This window comes from Dasypus novemcinctus, chromosome 28 (assembly GCF_030445035.2).
Source record: "Dasypus novemcinctus isolate mDasNov1 chromosome 28, mDasNov1.1.hap2, whole genome shotgun sequence".
Taxonomy (NCBI): domain Eukaryota; kingdom Metazoa; phylum Chordata; class Mammalia; order Cingulata; family Dasypodidae; genus Dasypus; species Dasypus novemcinctus.
Genome location: NC_080700.1, coordinates 26,983,749 through 27,004,655, shown reverse-complemented (window position 1 = coordinate 27,004,655; position 20,907 = coordinate 26,983,749). Strand labels below are relative to the sequence as shown.

The 20,907-nt window shown below is 41.3% G+C and overlaps 1 protein-coding gene across 3 annotated transcripts in view; it reads left to right on the top strand.

The window, feature by feature from the left end:
• PDE10A (phosphodiesterase 10A) overlaps window positions 1-20,907 on the top strand; it is a 763,936-nt gene that overhangs the window by 377,424 nt on the left and 365,605 nt on the right. The window lies entirely within an intron of this gene.

Sequence of the window (20,907 nt, the reverse complement as noted above, 5' to 3'; positions counted from 1 at the left end):
ACCATTGAGTTGCAGTTTTCTGAATACAAGTGCTTCACCTTGTTGGTTAAGTTTATTCAGGTCTATTTAAGTTTTATCTGTCATATTTTATTTTCACCACTCTTTTTACACTTTTAGTTACTTCTATTGACATAATCTTCATTTCTAGACTCTCTTCCAGGCCTCTCTCTGTTGTCTTTTCTTTTTAGGTTCTAGCACACCCTCTAGTATTTCCTGAAAGTCTGGTCTCTTCCTTAGAAATTCTCTCAGTTTCTGTTTATCTGTGAATATTCTAATCTCGCCCTCATTTTTAAAAGACAGCCTTGCTGGATATAAGATTCCTGCCTGGAAGTTTTTCTCTTGTAGTACCTTAAATATATCTTCTTGCCTCCATGGTTCCTGGTGAGAAAATAGTACTTAATCTTATAGGGAATCCTTTATATGTTATGCATTGCTTTTCTCTTGCTGTTCTCAGAATTCTCTCTTTGTCTTTGGCATTTGACATTCTGATTAGTTTGTGTCTCGGAGTTGGTCTATTCGGATTTTTTCAGATGGAGTACGTTGTGCTTCTTGGACACAGATATCTATGTCCTTCAGTAGGGTTGGGAAATGTTCTACCATTATTTCTTCAAATATTCCTTCTGCTCCTTTTCCCTTCTCCTTCTCGGACACCATGACATTTATGTTTGCATGCCTTTTGCTGTCATTTATTCCCTGAGACCTTGTTCAATTTTTTCCATTTTTTTCTTTATTTGTTCTTTTGTATGTTTACAGGCCATTTTTTCAAGCTCACCAATCCTTTCTTCTGTCTCCTCAAATCTGCTATTATGATTCCAGTGTATTTTTTCTTTCGTTTATTGTACCTTGCATTCCCATAAGATCTGCTATTTTTCTATGAATCCTTTCAAATTCTTTGTGTTCATCCAGTATCTTCTTAATATCCTTAATCTTTTTAGTCATCTCATTGAATTTATTAAGGAGATTTGTTTGAACATCTATGATTAGTTGTCTCAACTCCTTTATGTCATCTGGAGCCTTAACTTGTTCCTTTATCTGGGCCATATCTTCCTGTTTCTTGGTGTGGATTGTAATTTTTTTTGGTGTCTTGGCATCTGGATTACTAGAGTATTTATGCTAGGTGCAGTTTTTCTGTTTAGTTTAGGGCTTCCTGCCTTTTCTCCCTTGTTGGTTGTCCAGTAGGAGCCAAAGATGTAGTTGGTGCTGTAAGCTGTGGAGGCTCAAGCTGCCCTCATTGCCCCAAGGACCAATGAAGCTTCTCCCAACTTTCTCCTTTGCCAGGGGTAGGAAAAGAGTCACAGCTGCATGGAATAATCCAAGTCCTGCAGGCCTGGACTGTTAGTTGCCCAGAAAGATTGATGAAGCTTCATGCCCCTTTCTCCCCTGCCTGGGGCAGGGATGGAGCTGCAGGTATGGGCAGCAATCTATGCAGTGCGGGTCCAAGATGACAGCAGTTGCCCTGATATACTTGCTATTATTCAGTTTGTGCCAGCCAAAGGTACCTGAAGTTACCTGGATAGGCTGGTGAAAGGTTTGCCAGTCTGCTCCCTGCCAGAGGTGGGGCTGAAGGCTAGCCTAGGGCTGCAGGCCGATCTGGGTGAAAGAAACTGGTTCCTACCTTCATTGTAATTTTCTGTCCGCCCGGCTTCCCCTCAGACTGGGGGTGGAGTCAAAATGGTGGCCACTGGCCTCTTTCCAACTTGGACAGATTCACACCCCAGCTATTCCTAGGGTTATACCTTAGGCATCCGAGTCTACCAATCAGTAGCCAAAATCGGCAGCCAACTGTCTCCTCCTCCCCTGTTTCTGGGAAAAGGAGCTTCCAATTCCCGTCACAGAGCAGCTCCTGGGGCAGCTTGCACAACCAGAGTAAGATAATCCCCGGCCTCCGTGGCTTGGCCGGTAATTTCTTGGAGAGGCTGGCACAGGTCCCTGCAGCTTCCTCCCTGCTGGAGGTGGCATTGGGGCCTGGGCTAGACCTGCAATCTGCCCTGGATGGGAAGAAGCCGGTCCCCACCAGCACTGGGATCCTCAGTCCACCCCACTGCCCCTCGTGCCAGGTGCAGAGTTAAGATAGCGGCTTCCGGCCTCTTCCTACTTGAACAGGCTCAGACTTTAGCTGTTCTCGGGATTATACTGTAGCCTGCTGAAATTACTCCTCAGGAGCTGAAGTTGGTGCCCAGCCATCTCTTCCACTCCCATTTCGGGAAAGTGGAGTTTTCAATTCCAGCCGTGGAAGAGCTCCTGAGGTGACTTGTGCCTCCAGTGGAGGATGGCACTGGCCTCCGTGTCGTGGAGCCTCTACTTATGAGTCTTCTCTGCAAATGGGCAGTCTCCTCCTTCCACTCCTTCAAGGACATTGCAGGATGCTCTTCTGGCCTCCCGGAGCCCCCAAACAGGTGCTTCAGCTAGCTCCAGAGAGCTCTGGGTGTTTATTAACTGCCCTGTAGCAGGAGCTGACTCTAGGAGCTCCTTACTCGGCTGCCATCTTGCTGGTTGTCCACCCCCCCCTATATTTTTGATATATCATTTATATAACCTAAAGCTTCTTTAAAAATAAAATTTAAAAAAAGAAGAGGGAAACGGACTTTGGCCCAGTGGTTAGGGCGTCCGTCTACCACATGGGAGGTCCGCGGTTCAGGCCCCGGGCCTCCTTGACCCGTGTGGAGCTGGCCCATGGGCAGTGCTGATGCGCGCAAGGAGTGCCCTGCCACGCAGGGGTGCCCCCCGCGTAGGGGAGCCCCACGCGCAAGGAGTGCGCCCGTGAGGAGAGCCGCCCAGCGCGAAGGAGGGAGCAGCCTGCCCAGGAATGGCGCCGCCCACACTTCCCGTTCCTGTGCCGCTGACGACAACAGAAGTGGACAAAGAAACAAGACGCAGCAAATAGACACAGAAAACAGACAACCGGGAGAGGGGAGGGGAATTAAATAAATAAATAATAAATCTTAAAAAAATAAATAAATAAATAAAAAAAGAAGAAATATAAAACCCGAGGGCTGAACAACTCTAACGATAAGTCTAGCTTTAAAGGGGAAACTATGATAATGATATGGAATATTATTACTGTCTGGTAATCATATTCTAAAGTAAAATTCACTTTAATGTTAAAAGTTTCACTGAACACGTGATTTCACATAGAATATAAATAGTCCTCTGAACTGAACGTTTGTACAGACATTCACAGGGAAACCACCTTGCTAAAGTTGGCAAATTGATGTTTCACTTGTTCATAGAGTCAACACTTAAAACAAGTCAGAAGTGTTTTGTGATAGCCAGAACTGATATATCCTTTAAGCTGTTGATGGTTCTCTAGACCAGTCTACTCTCTCTGTGATGTTAAAAAGATTCAGAGAAAGGGAAGCAGGTGTGGCTCGAGCAGTTGGGTGCCTGCCTACCACAGGGTAAGTCCCGGATTCTGTTCCTGGTGCCTCCTAAAGAAAGCAAGCAAGACGGCAAGCTGATGTAACAAGAGGACACAACAAGGAGAGGCAATGAAGAAACACAATGAATGACACAATAAGCAGGGAGCGGAGGTGGCTCAAGCGACTGGGTGCCTCCCTCCCACATGGGGCTCCTGAGTTTGGTTTCGGGTGCCTAGTAAAAAGAAGACAAGCAGACACAGAGCACATAACAGACACACAGAGCAGAGCGCGCACAAACAGCGAAGGGGGGAGGAAAATAAATACATCAAATAAATAAAAAATAAATAAAATCTTTAAAAAAGATATGGAGAAGGTTGGGTTTCCTGAAAACTCTAAAAATGTCACAGAAACAGCACTGCAACACGGTCCTCCACTCTTCTCACGTGTCGGACAAATACTGCCCCCTTTGTATAAGAGTTTTCATTCTTTTATGAAAGAGGCGAAGACTGGTCCCATATCACCAAAAATAACTGGGTAATTGTTAGATAAGAATTTTCTCCCAAACAGAAAAACCTCCCCCCTGTGGCCAGCAGACCTTCTTCACGCACAGTATGCCGTACTGTCAAGAAAATGCGTTTTGACCCAGGAATCGAGGAGCAACAATTCTCAGGATTTACTTGGCCCCTGGGAATTTTAGCCACGAGGCAGGCAGAAAGGGGAGCTTTGAAGAGAAGGCCACCGAAACCGTGACTGGCGGAAATCAAGCATGGCAAATGGGAATAGACATGGCTTCTGGGGCCCAGTGACCCCGGAGGCTAGATTCTGTTTTACTGAGCCCATCGCCTGCCAGGGCGAGCAGAAGTCTTTAAAATGCCTAAATCATCACAGTGTCAGAGGGCCTAATAAGATAAGCCTGTCCTCATTAATGAATGCCTAAAAGATGTGGGAGGCTTTTATCTGCTCCCAGCATAGCCTTTTGCTACGTAAACCAAGGTTCAAGTTTTGCCCTAAAATGCGGTGGAACCCTTTGCTCCATCCCTACTCAGCAGCCCCTGTCGGTCTGAATATAATAACGTAAGAGGTATTTTCCACCAGCCCCAGGCCCCTTTATCATCTCTGCCAAGCCCGGGTCCTGTCAATCTCTCAATCAGTTGAGGTTGAAGCTAGATGTAAGTCCATGCCTGCCCAGTTCCAAATCCTCCGCCTTCTCTGTTATCCTGCATTGCCCAACTATACTTGTGCATCAGTGTAACTTAGTGAACAGATCTCGCAAATAGATCCTTATTGCCATGAACGAGGTGCTTGTGAAAATCAAATCTCTTTTTTTTTAGAAGGTACTGGGACTTGAACCCTGGACCTCATATGTGGGAAGCAGGTGCTCAACCACTTGAGCTACATCCACTCCCCTGAAAAATCACGTCTTTTTCCCTTAAGACAATTGAGCAAAAAAGAGACCTCTTCAAGGGGTGATTCGTGGTAAGGAGTCCAAGGGCTGACGCATGCTGCCTGCTCCACTCACTGAGTATGCGTGCACCAAGGGCAATGACTGTAAGTAAATGCACCACCGTGGTAAGTGTTGATTCAGAGCTGGTTGTAAAACCGTAAGATAAAACGACAAAGAGGAAAGACACGGCTGCTACCCACTCGGAGTTTGTAAGCCACTGTGGGCGTGGGACAAGTAGACAATTAGCCAGGCCATTTCACGACAGCGCAGTGAGAGCAGCCAGGATGGGAATTCCGCAGGGAAGGGCAGTGCGCTCTCTGCTGGGGCTGGTCCGGGTAGACTGGAGGCTCAGACAAGGCAAAGACGTCTAAACCGAGACCTGAACAGAAGCTGGCCAGGTTAGAGAAGGGAGCAAGGGGAGCGGGAGGCACGTGCAAATGCCCGGGATGGCACGATGGGAAGCGCCTCAGTCCCTGAAGGTAGGTTTGAGGGGGTGGGAGATGCGGCTGAAAGTCCTCAGGAGCACACCAGGGACCAGGCTACGCGCAAAGGAACCACCGAAGGGTTCTGAGTAAGGCAGTGACGTGATCCGATTTGCCATTTAGAGACCTCACCCCAGCTGGAGAAAAGGAGGTGAGCTGGAAGAGAGCAAAGGAGACCAGAAATAAGAAGGGAAGGCAGCCCCTAAAAAAATTTGATGTTTGAATCCGTGAAGAAATGTGCCAGAAGAAAAGTGACTGAGCAGCTCAAAGTTAAAGACTGTTCATTCATTCTATTTGGGAAAGAAAAGAGAGAAAAGAGAGAAGGTCCTATCCCGAGGTTCAAAGCCTATTGGGAAATTAGGAATGCTCTCTACAGAGTGGCAGAGCGGGGCTTGGACTAAAACTGGGCAACGCTGAAGTGAAATGGGAAGGAGTGTGTGGAGGAAAAAGCATGAGCTTTGGTGGCAGACTCGGATTCAAATCCTGCCTCTGTCAACATGACAATCCCACACACAGGAGGCACCCTACATTGCATAATTAACCTGGCCAGCAAATAAAGGCATCTCATGCCTAGGAAAATATTTGGTAACCAACAGGCAAAAGTATGTTCTGCTACTTATTAGAGAAATATCAGAACCAACTTGTGGGGCCACGATGAATATTTGCAATATACTTGCCTCTCGGTGGAACTTGGAATTGAACCACAGCAGGAGAATTCTCTGAAATCACCTCTGTGCTTGGCACTTTATAAACACTGCCTTGTCGAATCCTTGCCACAGCCCTGGGAGGTCAGTGTTGATACCTCCCCGTTAAAGATGCTGAAAATGAACTCAGTACAAAGGGTATGCGACCTGATCAAAGCTAAACAGGGGCAAGCGCTGAGAGATTTTACTCCCTAGGTTAATTCTGCGTGCGTTCTGTAAATAAAGGGTACGTAAATTTCATACATATTCTATATCCATAATTGCTGGGGAGTATTGCTTGACTTGATTTTCTCTTTTTCTGTTAGCACATGATATATTTTTTTAAGTTTAATTCACATGATTTGAAATGAAAACAATATGAAAAGGGATACTCTGAGGAATCTTACTTCTACCCCTGCCACCTTTTACTATAAACCGATCTATTCACGCACACACACATAATCTCATCTATTCATTTCTTGGATAGCTTTCCAGATTTCTGTCTACAGTATATGCCAATAAATACATAATATTATTTTCCTCCTTTCTTGCCATCAAACATAGCATTCTCTGCCCACTGTTATTTACCTTGCTTTTTTTCAATTAATGTAATTCTGCTGATCTTTCTATGTCGGTACTCATTCTGCTCCATTGAGTGCAGGACTGGTGGTTATGTAATTAGAATAGTTGTTGAAGAGCATCTTCAAATTATGCCCCACTGGACCCTTCCTGCCTGTGGTTCTAGTCCAGGGAAATCTCTTTTTCTGAAGCTTCTTCAAGGGCACCATTAGACTACTCAAATAATGCACCTTAATTAAAGGGTTGAGGTGAAATTTCACATTTGATGTCCTTTGAAATTATGCTCAGATTTATTTCTCAGTTTGAATATTCTATTTAAACCAATTATTGCTTTTTGGAGGTACTGGGGATTGAACCAAGGACCTCATACATGGGAAGCAGGCACTCAACCACTTGAGTTACACCCACTCCCCTTTGTTTTTAAGAGGTACCAGGGATCGAACCCAGGAGCTTGTACATGGGAAGCAGGTGCTCAACCACTTGAGCTACTTCTGCTCCCCATTTTCTCTTAGATTTTTCAAAATGCTTCCTTTAGGAGCTAGAGAGAAAAGCAAGACCCAAGTCTTTGAAGTTGCACTCTTTTTTTTTATGGTTTACATTTTAGACTTACACTTTTCTAAATTTTTGGTTACATTATGGTTTACATTATGGTTTACATTTTAGACTACACAATTTTATTATAAATTTTTGGTGAGATTTAACATGGCCTGTATTGAAGTTGCACTCTTATAAGAAGAAAACGTATATTCCTATGTGGAACAAGTTGTGTATTTTCAGCTTCTCTGGTTAAAACAATATCACGTGGTCTCCACATTAGTGGTGTCGGCAAGCTGATATAGGACTGTGGCTCAAAGCAGGTGCTGTGGGGTCAGGCAGCCTTGGTTCACATCCCAGGCCTGCCACTTCGGCTTTCTAATCCCTACCTCATGAGATTGTTTAAGGATTGAATTACTTAATATTTGGGAAGTACTTAAAATCAAGTCTGGCAAAGAGTAAGCACTATATGATGTTTGTTTTAAAAATACAAATGTATAACCATATTGACTGGTCTGAATTTTAGGCTGTGCAACTCTAAACAGGGAATCTTTGTGAGATCAAGTATTTAAGAAAAACTTCTAAAAGATAAGCCATCATACAAATAGTAACTGGTCTCCTCACTTTATACTTGCAGAAAGAGCCATTTTTAAGTCAGTCCCTTGGTATCACTATCAAAGCAGCGAGAGTTAACGTTGAAAATCACACCTTGCTAATGGAACTAGTGTGGAACATCAGATTGGTTAAACTGTATTTAAAACTTGTCTCGCTATGTAGGGTAATAGTTCAGAGCTGAAACCTTTTATTTCATGTTCTTCTCAATTTTGCGGTTCTGTGGTACTTATCAAAGTGTAATGTAAGGCAGTGATCATTCCCCTTTATTTTAAAGAGCCATCAGGTTCCATCAATTTGATAACTCTGATTCCATAATTAAGAAATCTTCCTAAGTCATGTGGATATAAGACTTTCTCACAAAAAGCATGTCTTCTCTGCGTGGGCTGCAGCCTGCCTCTGGGCATTGTTCTGAGTGCTTGACTGTGGTGGTAAAAGGTGCTTTACAGAGACAAGGAAGACGGAGCCTCCGTGCCAGCGTGGATGGGGAGAGGTGGGTGGGTGCGTGGGAGGGATAAAAGGAAGGCGAAGGCGGTGGGAAAGAGCCGTGCTCTCGGTTGTTTTTTTTTTTGATGTGCTCAACCTGATCAGAGTTTAAAATGTCTCTCCCCATCTTTTCAGCAGATCGATTTGAATAGAGCAAATTTTCAAAGTCATTGACAAGAACTATTGTTTTAGCTGGTGTTATTCATCACACTAGCTTACCTTTTCCAAAACGATCCTGAAGCATACGCCAGAGCTTTTAACAGAAGAGGTGGTTCCACAGATAGCAGCGTTTGACCAGGAATTCGTATCCACAGTGACCTTCTAAAGCACAAGATGCTAATGTCTACTAACATCAGCAAATGCGTCCATCACGCTTTTGTTTATATTTGTGCCCTCAACCAAACAGGTATAATATATCTTTTATTAAAAACAGCCCTTACCAAAAGAAAAAAAAAACATGTTGGAAACAAAAGAACAAATATAACATCCATATGGAAAGCCTGCTATTTCTTTCTACTACATACATACAATATGGTGGTCCTTGGTTTTGAAGTTGCTGTCCTTTCATGTAGTTTTTTTTTTAAGATTTGTTTTATTTATTTCTCTCCCCTTCGCCCCCCACCCCCCAGCTGTCTGTTCTCTTTGTCCATTTGCTGTGTGTTCTTTTTGTCCGCTTCTATTGTTGTCGGCAGCACAGGAATCTGTGTTTCTTTTTGTTGCGTCATCTTGTTGTGTCAGATCTCCATGTGTGTGGCGCCATTCCTGGGCAGGCTGCGCTTTCTTTCGCGCTGGGTGGCTCTCCTTATGGGGCACACTCCTTGCGCGTGGGGCTCCCCGACATGGGGAATACCCCTGCATGGCAGGGCACTCCTTGCACGCATCAGTACTGCGCATGGGCCAGCTCCACATGGGTCAAGGAGGCCCGGGGTTTGAACCGTCGACCTCCCATGTGGTAGACGGACGCCCCAACCATTGGGCCAAGTCCACTTCCCTAGTTTTTTTTTTTAACAAATCAATTTTCTTAATACATATTAATAAAGCATAAATTCATCCAAAGTGTACAATCAGTGGTATTCGGTGTAATCACAGAATTGTGCATTCATCACTTCAATTGTTTTTAGAGCATTTGCATTATTCCAGTAATAATAATAGTAATAAACAAAACACAAACAGAACTCATCACCTCTCAATCTCTCTATGCTTCCCCTGCTATATAGCTGCCATTCTGTTTCCTTCTCTCTAGTTAATTGTGTTGATATTTTGTAAAAAACAGTCTTATATATGCAATATCACCCATATTCATATTTTATGAGAGGTTTCACTATCTCACAACATACGTGTCCTTAGACTTTCTTTTTAAACCACTGTCATACCTATATAATAGCTCTGCTAGTTGCAAACACCATGATATGCTCTCACCATTTCCATTCATTTCCAAAGATGTACAAGCAACTTTTTAACCAGTTCTGCGTAGACTAACCATCTCTACCTTCACTCTTATTTTCTGGTGACCTATAGTCTAATAACTTAGGTGTAATTTTAAATATTGCCACTGCAAGGACTCAGAACTCACCCTAATGTTTAACACCAACAGCCCTCCAGCCGCTGGGAGTGCGTTAGAGCTCCCCCTGAGCTTCAGGATGCTGACCCCAAAGCCTGAAAGGAAAGATGGAACCAAACAGCCAATATGGCGGCAAAGACCAGAAGCAGAGAACCCAACAGCAGCAGGCTTTCAAGGAGAGTCGGTATCTCAGGAAGGTCAAATCGAGGAATATTTATTGAGTACCCATTATGCATCAGGGACTGGACCCAGCACAACAAAGCCTAGAGTTTTATCAGTTGAGACCCCAAAACCATCATATCTCAGGATCCCAGGGAGCTCTTTTCAATGTCAATAACTTAGAAGAAACAGCACTTTGCATTTATTATAAGTGCAATCTTTTGCACTTCAGTGTGTGGAAATTGTTTTCACCTGTGCTTCTTTTAATGCTAAAGACACAACACATCAATGTTCACATGTGCGTGTGCACACACACGCATATTTAGGAGTGGGAAGAGTGTGTGTTGTTTAACGGCAGCTCAGAATTGTACTGCAAAGATGTTCAGTCCATGTTCTAATAAGCCACAGTTAAAACTGAATAATGGCTTTCTCTTTCCCTGTTCATAAAAACAATTAGGCTCATGGATCGGAGTTCCTCATTTTAAATAGGATCTTTTTTAAAAAAGATTTATTTATTTTATTAATTTATTTCTCCCCCCTCCCCATTGTCTGCTCTCTGTGTCCATTTGCTGTGTGTTCTTCTGTGTCTGCTTGTATTCTCATCAGGCAGCTCTGGGAACTGATCCTGGGACCTTCCGGAGTGGGAGAGAGGCGATCATTCTCTTGTGCCACCTCAGCTCCCTGATCTGCTGCATCTCTTATTGTCTCTCCTCTGTGTCTCTTTTCGTTGTGTCGTCTTGCTACCCCACTTCTCCATGTGGGCCAGCACTCCTGCATGGGGCAGCACTCATGTATGGATAGCACTCCTGCAAGGGCCAGCACCCCATGCAGGCCAGCACTCTGCGAGGCCAGTTTGCCATGCAGGCCAGCACTCTGCGAGGCCAGTTTGCCACACAGGCCAGCTTGCCTTCACCAGGAGGCCCTGGGCATCGAACCCTGTATCTCCTATATGGTAGGCTGGAGCCCAACTGCTTAAGCCACATCCACTTCCCTTAAATATTATCTTAATATATATATTTTTTTCTTAATGACCTCTGTTACCATTTGTCTTTACTAAAATCTGGCATAACAGTGAATCAGAAAAAGAGAAAGCCATGAAAAGAAGAAGCTGAAAGCAACAAAACTCAGAAGAGAAACGAGAGACCAGCAGATGCCACATGCCTTGCTATGTGAAAAAGGGTCTAGGGTCCTTGGCAGCCAGTTTTCAGGAAGAAAGCATCATTTTAGTGGTACCTAGATTTGGACATTTTCATACCTTCAAAACTAGTCCTTTATAAATGGGATGAATGCAGAGAGAAAAAGAGAAAGCTACAAAAGCAAGAAGCCAAAAGCATCAAAACCCAGAAGAGAAGGGAAGAATCAACAGACGCTACGATGTGCCCTGCTTTGTGACTGCGGAGCCCAGGATCATCAGTCACCAGCATCAGGAAGAAGATACTGTCCCAATGCTGCCTTGATTTGGACGTTTTCACAGACTCAAAACTGTAGGCTTGTAAGCTAATAAATTCTCATTGTTTAAAGCCAAAAATAAAAAACAGTGAATCAAGGGTATCATAAATGCTACTTTAAAATTATATATATCAAAATTTAACAGTGTTCACAAAGAATGTCACGACCTGGGCGTGCTTTGCCAACTGCACAAGTTTGAGAAGCTCTCCTCTGACTTTTGCATCCTCCTAGAATATCCATGCACTTAGTTGTTTGACTGAAGCTCTGCTTCCTTCCCACCACCTACCCTCACCCCCAGGCCAGGCATTTTAGCTGTATCTTCTATAGCCGCTTACTTACACATGGAAAGGGGTGGCACCTTGGATGGCTGGATACACACGTGGAAGAATAGCATGAGTTGTGGTGGAGACACTTTCCTGGGATATATACTATAAAATTTGTACAGAGAAAATCAAGAAATTCCCTGTCTCTGAGCCAATGCTAACAAACAGGCAGACTTTTCTTTCTTAATTTGAAATCATGTCCAATTTTCTCTTGGTTCGCTTTGGAAATATAAATTGAAACACGGCCTTAGAAGAATAAACACCCTACGCAGAAGAGCGTATTTAGAAGCCTTTTCATTTAACTTATCTGCAAGCATAGTCTATCACTTCTGTCTATATGGTGCTGTTGAATGGTTCTCTTTTGGTGCATTTTCCAAATTCTGAGTTAACAGGTGTTGGTGAGTCAGTTGCTATAAGATTTAAACAGAAACAGGATTGTTTACTATATTCTTAATGTACTGATGATTCATTCATTCATACAATTAAAGCTTCAATGCAGGGAAATCTTGGATTGTCCTAATACTTTAAAGGTATTTATTGATTACAAAGGCTAGGTAATAGAGACCACATAAGGCTATTTCTTAAGGTCTCTGGTGAGTACCTTTATCTAAAAAAATAACTTAAAATGTACTTACCAAATCCAATGGATGTGTCATGATGATGGGAACGAGTGGTGTTGGGGGGGGGGAGAGGGGGGGGTGGGGGGGTGGGGTTGAATGGGACCTCACATATATATTTTTAATGTAATATTATTACAAAGTCAATAAAAAATAAAAAAATTAATAAAAAAAAATTAAAAAAAAAAAATAAAAAATAACTTAAAAATCATAAATGTTTTACTTGGGGCAAACAAAGGTGTTTTCTTTCTAGATATTTATATATTTAAGGAAGTCAAGTCATTATACGACTGTCTTCTTCCTGATTTCTATAATTATTTATTGATTCAGCTTATTACAATCTAATTTAAAATACCGATGCCATGAGAGAATAGATTTTTAAAGAAAGTTAATATCAAGTATAATACAGAACTTACCGTGTAATTTTAACATCAAAGAAATTGTTAAAAGTCAAGTTTCATTCATTCTCTTATTCATTCAGTATAGTCATTTAACTCTTGAATGTGGCCTTTGAGGAAACATCACTGAAACGTCTGAACACAGATTCTTAAATATTCTCCTTCTCACACCATTGGAAAACCTAGTGCAGATTGGGCAGTAAGGTACGAGCGAGCAAGCCAATTGCCAGAAACCCCACTGTGTTTTTTTAAATTAAGATTTATTTATTTCCCCCACCCCCTACCCCATTGTTTGGGCTCGCTATCTGCTCATCTTCTTTTTAGGAGGCACTGGGAACTGAACCCCAGGAGCCTCCCATGTGGGAGGCTGAGACACCTACTCACTTGAGTCACCTCCGCTCCCAGCCCACTGTGTTTTAATTCAGAAGTAACAGACAGTATTTTAAATGCATCCCTTAACTCAAACAGCAGTGATATCCACAGTGAAGATGACGTACTTAAAAGGTGAGGAAACCCCCTAGGAGAAGACTGCTTTGCTATTAGAGCAAGGAAATTATTTAGCCATTAATTCAGTCATTTCTTCTTTGAACACCGATTGCCAGCTTTATGGCAGGCATTGTGCTCATCCGTATTACGGTTATTTGTTCTTGGAGCATTTGCTTATTGCGTATCCACCAGGCACCCGTGCCAGACTGTCCTATGTTGTAGGGAGACAGCCATGAGCAAAATGCGAATATCCTTGCCCCTGGAGATAGTAAGTAGATACTTACACCTGCAGTTTATCAGGTGCTGATAAATGCTGGGGAGAAAAATAAAGCAGGGGAAGGGATAGAAAGTGTGGTGAGGGGAGTGACTTGGAATTTTGAATTATGTGGACTTTTGAAAAAGAGTTGAAGGAGGTAAAGAGTATGGATTCCTGGGCAAATTACATTCTGGAACAGAGAGGACAGCAGAGGTGAAAGCCCTAAAGCTCCCACCTGAATCCCCGGCATATCTGAGAAGCAAGCAGGAGGCCAATGAGGCTGGGACAGGCCTCACCGTAGTTCATGGAGAGGTGCAGGGAAGAATCAGTAGAAGAAAAATGATCAAAACCTTGAAGAGCACTATTTCCAATATACTATGTTCAAGAGCACCTTCAAGTCCGTTTATATTTAGTTCTGTGCCCTGAACCACCTAATTCTACCCTATTGAGTCAACATTACAACCTAGAGCCTTCAAAAAGAGAGTGAATTCTGTTGAGTATGCAGTGTTTACAAAATCAGGGATGATCATGACATACTTTGGAGAGCACCATTTTAAAAAATTCTGTAGTAGAGTACTAGTAAGTTTATTTCAGTCCATCATTCGTTTCCCAAACCTGAGGACTCTGAGGTGGTAAAAAAACAAAAACAAAAACAAAGCTATTTGGAGTGGGGTATATGGGAATCTCCTAAATTTTTTATGTAACTTTTCCATAATTTAAAATTTCATTTAAAAATAAAGTTAAGAGAAAAAAATAATTAAAATGAAAAATCTTAATAAAACATGGCACTTAAGCTTCAGTTACCTCAAATTAATCAAGCAGGACCTCAAATTCAGCTCACAGATTAATCCTTCTGATTCTCACAGATTCACAGTCAGGTAATGCGTTGAGGTCTCACTAGCGTGATTTGTGTGTGTATACATGTGCGCATGTTTTTTTGTTGTTCAAATAAGTCCTTACCTGCATTTCCTTTTAGGATGCCTGTTGATTGGGCTGTTTCCTAAAAGTCTCTTGTCTGTGAAGTCCCCCCACCCCTATCCCAAGGATCTTCAATGTGTTCTAAATAACAATCTTCTTTTTGTCCCTTTCACCTGTTATTTCAGAGCTGTGTTGGCTCTGCTAATGAACTCCTTTCGGAGAAGCTGCCACATGAATTATCGTTGGCACATTCAGCCTTCTTTCCTTCTTCCCATTCATTCATTCAACCATGTTTTGGTTGATTTTTATAAAAATACATACTGTGTCCTAGGAACCGTGCTAAATACCACAGATAAAATGATCAGCACAGACTTCCTTTACTCACACTCTTATATTCTAGTGAGGGATTCCGAGAAGTAAACAATTTTAAAACAAGTGAAGTGCCAAAGTGGAAAAAGATGTAGATGTTTTCGTTTCCTAGGTTGCTCAAAGCAAATACCATGAAATGGGTCAGATTAAACAATGGGAATTTGCTCACAGTTTTGGGCCTGGGAAAATGTCCAAATCAAGGCATCATCACGATGATGCTTTCTTCCTGAAGACCAGCTGCTGGTGATCCTTGATGCATGACAGCGACTGCTGGTCTCTCCCTTCTCTCCCTGGTGTCATTGATTTCAGTTTCTTGCTTCCATGGCTTTCTCTCTCTCATGTATGAATTCATTCCATTTATAAAGAACTTTATTAAGAGGATTAAGACCCATCCTGATTGAGGTGGACCACACCTTAACTGAAGTAGCCTCTTCAGAAGATACTACTTAAATGAGTCCACACCCACAGGAATGGATTAGACCTAAGAATGTGTTGTTCAGGGGTACACACAGCTCCAAACCACTATAGATGTCCACGGGTGCACCTGGGAGAGGTCCCTAACCCACCTGTAAAGGTGCAGGCACAGCTTGCTGGAAGCTGTGGCATCCAAGGTTATGGTCAGATCCCAAGTCTTTTTTGCTGATGGTCTTCAGGTTCCCAGTTGATGGTAAATCTGGTTTATAGTTAAATTTGGCTAATTTAATAGGTTGGTCGAAAAATCGGGAAGTCAAAAACTTAATCAAGTACAACTTAGGGGAATTTTGTTATGGCCATATGAAATAGACTTTCCAGAATTACACCCACTGTTCAGTGAAGCATTATACACCCTTGATGATAATAATTTCAGAAAAATTAGAATCATTACCATTAATACAGATGGATGGAGCTTCATTAAGCAGGTTTCAGATCTCACTGGACTTCCTAAGTTTCTCACTTGCTTGAGCAGCTATTTAGGGTAGAATAAGTTGTGGTGGCAAATGCTTTGGGGAAAATGCTTTACTCAGTGAACAGTTGCTATGACCCTGCAAAGATCCTGTCTTTTAAAATGTGTTTAATCTAGAGCCTTATTCTGGGTAATTGATCTTGTATTTCAAAACGTTCATAGATACTGCCCACAACTGGCTCTTTTTAGAAGAAAAGAAGTCTATAAAATACCTGTGGATTCCTTTATGGGTTTAAAGGAGCAGTATCAGTATCATCTGGGAATGTCTTAGAAATGTACATTCTCACCCCCTTCCCAAATCTCCTGAGTCAGAAATGCTGGGGGTGTTTTAAGAGGCCATCCAGGTTAATTCTGAACCGTTGTTTTAAAGGCAAACAGACACACACACACACACACACGCGTGCGCGTGCAAGCATATTCTTCCAAAACAATTATTGGTGAAAGTATGATGCTCAAGAAAATGTAAATTTGAAAAAAAAAATTTAATGCTTTTTTTTTTCTATAACCACATGAAACTAAGTATTAGGAGACTGACTTTTTATCCCCCCTCCTTTTTACTTTTTACAGCAAATATCTCTGTCATCCAGTAGATTGATTTAACTTTATAAGCTCCTATATCTATCACTTGCTCATGTTGGATGAGTTAAACTAGCATGCTTGCAGTGCTCTAATACAGGAATTGTTATAACTAGAGGAGACTCGAAGGTCACCGACAAGGTGACAACATGGATGAATATAGAAGACGTCATGTTGAGTGAAATAAGCCAGAGACAAAAGGACAAAGATGGTGTGATGTCACCCATATGAAATAATTAGAATACGCAAACTCATAGAGTTAGAATCTAGAATATAGATATAAGGCAATGGGATGGAGATAAGGATGAGAGTTAAGGCTTAAAATGTATGGTTTTTCTATTTAGGATGATTGAAACCTTTTGGCAATGATGGTGGTGATGGTAGCACAACGTTGTGAACATTAACAGCATTGAATTATATAACTGAATGTGGCTAAATGGGGAAATTTTAGGTCCTATATATGTTTCTAGAATAAAATTTTTAAAAATAATCCATGGAACTGCTCATCAAATATAGTGAGCCCTGTGTTAAACCATGGACTCTGATTAAATAGTAGTTATAAAACTGTGCTTTTATCAAATGTAATGAAAAAAACCATACAACATTAATGCAAGATGTTAATTATAGGGTGGTAGATGGGAATCTTGTATTTTATGTATGCTTGTTCTCTAAACCCACAATTTCTCTAATTTGTAAAAAAGAGAAAATGGGAGGCAGGGAGGAGGAAAGTTGACCTATATTATGTTGATTTGGAAAGTTTCATATCAATGACCTCCTCAAATGCAATTCACAAAGTAATTTGAGGGTCTAGGGAATTAAAGTTTCCATAACTACATACAGATATTATTATCACATAAAAGCTTTTTCTTCAAGTTGGCCACCCTAAAATATATAGGAGGAAATAGATGTATTCAGGCAGAAGCTAATAAGTATTTTTGAAGGGAACATTTTTGAGTGTATGTGTTACACAGTAGTAGACATTTTCCAAATTTCCTTCATCTTTATCTAGAAATTGTCTAAAGATATTACTCAAGTTCAAGGTCAATTTAAACAAGACTCCATTTACATTTTTCTTTTATTATATTCGAACGGTACCTATCTCCAGGGAAAGCACCTCAAATTGTTGCTGTAAGGTTACCTTCTGGTAAAATGGAGAAAATATAATTTCCCTCCTAGTTTTCTCAGCAGACAATGCTAAAATTGAGTCATGACCCTTTTTGCTCATTTTTGGCAGAAATTCAGTTAAATTTTAGAACTTGTCAAATATTATAATATTTGGCCTTAAACCTCTCTTTCCTATATTACTCTCAAAACCTTAGAGAGGAAATTTCATAGTGATGTTTTTTCACTTCTCCCCAGGTAGTTGACATACACCTTCAGAGAAAACCTGTAGAATGAGATTCTATCTTAGTACTCAGTATGAGTGGTGGCCATAAGGTGGAGATTATTCCAAGTGACAATTTCCAAACTTTTTTCTCTGCAACCCTAAATTGGCCACTTGAAATCTTGTAGATGTGTGTCCTAAATGGAAAGTGAAAGCTATATAAGAGCCATAGAAAATACCAATCTTAAAAGCCAAACCCAGCAATTTCATATAGCTTAACTTTACTGAATATCTACATCTAGATCCATCTAACTATCTGCCTGTCTCTCTATCATCTATCATGTTTCATCATCTATCAGCTTTCTTTCTTTCTTTCTTTTTTCTTTCTTTCTTTCTCTCTTTCTCTTTCTCTCTCTTTCTCTCCTTTCTTTCTTTCTTTCTTTCTTTCTTTCTTTCTTTCTTTCTTTCTTTCTTTCTTTCTTTCTTTCTTTCTTTCTTTCTTTCTTTCATCTCTATTTCTAACATCTATCTATCTACCTACCTACCTATCTGTTATCTATCTCTCTAATCTACCTCTGTATTTCCAATAGAATAACCTTTATCCCAAAGGAGCTGGTGAGGTATCCTCTCAGCACTCAAGTACTTTGAGGACTTTGGAAGCCCACCTTTCTTTGTGGACAACATCTCTAGAAGGTGACAGGAGAAGCAGCAGTGCTCCAGTCCCTTTCTCCCCCGTTGTTTCTGTTCAACAACCTCCTTCTTTGGACTTGGCAGGAAGGTTGTGGAGAAAGTTCTTCTGAACTTTTCTGTACCAACTTTGAGGTCATGCTGCTACCCAAGGCTACTGTAGCATAAAGAACATTAACAAAAGAATCAGGTTACCCGGGCTTAAACCCCAGCTGCCTGAATTATTTGTTAAATAAAGCTAAATTATTAGATCTGTCCGATCTATCTAATGAGGTTGCTCTGAAGATAAATCAAACCACGGGCTGCATACCTAAAATATCTTTCATGCATAATATTTTATCAAAATATCCTTAGGAAAACTCATAACCCCCAAACAGATCATAATAATGGAATTTTTTTTTTCTAGACAACCTCTCAGAATGGATTCCTTATTATGAAAAAATCTGGAAACGTCTGGCTGACTGAAATCTCTTTCTACAAGAAAACACAGACCCAGAGAGCCTGACTAAATGACAGTTGATTTGGGGGCTGTTGCTAGGAAAGAACTTCCTCCCAATAAAAAATAAAGTGCATGCTAATTTATCTTTCAAAAGGAATTTTTTTTTCCTTTTTGGTAAGAGCTAATGTGCAAAACCTATTAGCACAGAGAGAAAAGAGAGGCAGAAGCTAAGTGTGGGTGGATGAGGGTTGTGATCTAGCTCTGTGAGAGGGTTTGCGATTGATGCTGTGAAGAAACTGGTTGGGACAGTGGTGAGCATAGAATGTGTAACGTAAGAGAACACGGTTTTGTCACAAGGCAACTCTAGAACTGGATTGTGGAATCCCAGTGAAATGGTTATAAGGATTTGAGCTTTCATTCTTCCAGTTTAAAAAAGAAAAGAAAGAAAGAAATCTTGGTGCATCTTACCCATAGCATGCCTGCAATCTATGTCTCAGGTTGTGTACTTAACTCATTTCTGATTTTTTTGTTTCTTAATAAACTTTTTACTTCTTTGCCTACCCTAGGGGAAAAAAAATCCTAAAAGGTTAGAAGGTGATAATATTTTAAGGGAAATCACGCCAAAGAAAAAGGTTCTGAAAACCAGAAAAGTCTTGTAAGCAAGGAAACATTATTTAAGCAAGAGTTTGTACTTTTCCCGTGAAAGTTGTTTCAGAACTGTTTTATTTCTTGGCGATGACTTAATACGGGTCCTGTCTGAAGAGACAGATCTGCCCAGTCTTTCTCCAAACTCTGTGAAGGATCTCCCATTCTGTTCATTCTCGAGATGACGAGTCCCATCCTGACACATAATCGAAGCAAACATGTGGGCCTTTGCTTTGTCAAAGCCAGAGCAACTTTGGAAAAAACCATAGATGGGTTTTACAAAGAAAAGTCAGAGCAGGTCAACCCACCGATGATTTTTCCAGTTCATGAAGAATAAAAGCCAGTGTTAGAATGGCCGGAAGCCTGTCCCCTCCTGAACTAGTCCGTTTCACCTCTGACTCACTGCCTCTGCTTCAGCTCCAGGTAAGCACACCTTGCTGCCGTTCCTTGAAACAGTCACACCTGCCCTCTTCTGCCCGTCTGCCTGGAGCTCTCTGCCCCGCTGGCCTTGCCGTGCATGCCCCTTCTACCTTGGAGGTGTCAGCAGAGCCTTCCCTGGCCGTGCTGTTTAAAACTGCAATTCTCCCAGTGCTCCTAATCCACCTCTCCTTGTGCTGCTTATGGCATTGAGCACGTTCTACCGCAGTATAGAATTAACTGATGTGTCATCTCCTAGTTGTGTTCTCTTTATTCTGGAATACAAGCCCCACAAGGGCAGGGCTTTTTGTCTGTTTTGTTCACTTGTATATCCCAAGTGCCCAAAAATGCCTGGTGTATTAGGAGCACCCCGTTAATACCCGTTGAATGAGTGAATGATTTCCTGGGTTGGTGTAAAAATTGGCAGCAAGCCTGGCAGTCACCTCTCCTTAGGGCCCTCACCCAGTGACATTTCTGGGTTTTTCTCATAGGCCTTGACTGGGGTGTTTTGGGAAGAGAAGGGTCTTGTTTTCAGTTTGCAGCTCTGCTTTAGGGGCCTCTACATATCCCTGGGAATATTTGTACATCTGGTTTAAGATAATCTGATTTTAATTCAATAGAGAACCCCAATTTTTATGATTTTTGATATTTTAATTTAATTTTAAATTAAAAAGTTTTGATATTTTAAAGGTGTATCCCTCCTCAATTCCTAGGTTATACATGGAAAATAATGCACTTTATTCTAATCAAACAAAAAGAAATATTTTTTTATAGACTCATGCATGTAAAAACACTGTTCATAGCTTGCCATCATAAAGTCTTCCTTTATTTATGTTTCCATAGTGAATCTTATATGTATATATGCATATATTTCATGTCGAGACTGTATCGGTTACTACAGAGTTTCAAAGCATGAAATGAGAAGCATAACGGTTTGGTCTTTTTGCTTAACACATATCTTCAGAAATGAAAATAAATGAAACAGATGAATAAATTGCAGTCTTATAAAAGTATGTGAATATTTGCCTATCCGCAAAGTAGCACATCTAAATTTAAAAAAAAAAAAAAAAGCTGTAAGAGACAATTTAGCCAGATTACAAAGTCAGACACAGGAGTAGGAAAAAACATGGAGTTTTCAGTATCACATTATCTGGATGTCTT